The sequence below is a fragment of the Orbicella franksi genome, unplaced genomic scaffold (genome assembly GCF_964199315.1).
Source record: "Orbicella franksi unplaced genomic scaffold, jaOrbFran1.1 SCAFFOLD_761, whole genome shotgun sequence".
Classification (NCBI taxonomy): domain Eukaryota; kingdom Metazoa; phylum Cnidaria; class Anthozoa; order Scleractinia; family Merulinidae; genus Orbicella; species Orbicella franksi.
Window position 1 is genome coordinate 1 of NW_027670445.1, and position 874 is coordinate 874.

Consider the following 874-nt stretch of genomic DNA (forward strand, 5'->3'; position numbering starts at 1 on the left):
GAAATCCAACTACGAGCTTTTTAACTGCAACAACTTTAATATACGCTATTGGAGCTGGAATTACCGCGGCTGCTGGCACCAGACTTGCCCTCCAATGGATCCTCGTTAAAGGATTTAAGTTGTACTCATTCCAATTACAAGACTTGGAAAAGCCCTGTATTGTTATTTCTTGTCACTACCTCCCTGAGTCAGGATTGGGTAATTTGCGCGCCTGCTGCCTTCCTTGGATGTGGTAGCCGTTTCTCAGGCTCCCTCTCCGGAATCGAACCCTAATTCTCCGTCACCCGTTGCAACCATGGTAAGCCACTACCTTACCATCGACAGTTGATAGGGCAGAAATTTGAATGAAACATCGCCAGCTCAAGGCCGTGCGATTCGATCAGTTACTATGAATCACCAAAGAACCGGGCAGAACCCGCATTGGTTTTTAATCTAATAAATACATCCCTTCCAGAAGTCGGGACTTTTCGCATGTATTAGCTCTAGAATTACTACGGTTATCCAAGTAGTAATGGTACAATCAAATAAACGATAACTGATTTAATGAGCCATTCGCAGTTTCACAGTACAAGTGCTTATACTTAGACATGCATGGCTTAATCTTTGAGACAAGCATATGACTACTGGCAGGATCAACCAGGTAGCTATCCCTCAGGGAACCCGGCGGGAACCCTATTGCGTCTGCTTCCTTTGAAAGGAGGCTGGCATTTCACCGTCAAGCTGCACTGGGAATCCTCCCGGCCATGGAAGACGCACGAGGCGTTCGACCCTGTCCGAGGGAAACCCGTTCTCTCTTTGCCACGTCTTTCCACTGCTTCACCCTAGTAAGCTTCCGGCATACCAGTGAGGACAGCCAAGTGCACGGAATGCCGAC

General features: G+C 47.7%; 1 pseudogene; it reads right to left on the bottom strand.

Annotated features, from left to right (window-relative positions):
* LOC145471800 (small subunit ribosomal RNA) lies at positions 1 to 643 on the bottom strand (annotated as a pseudogene; the record flags this gene model as incomplete).
* Positions 644 to 874: the final 231 nt, after the last annotated feature.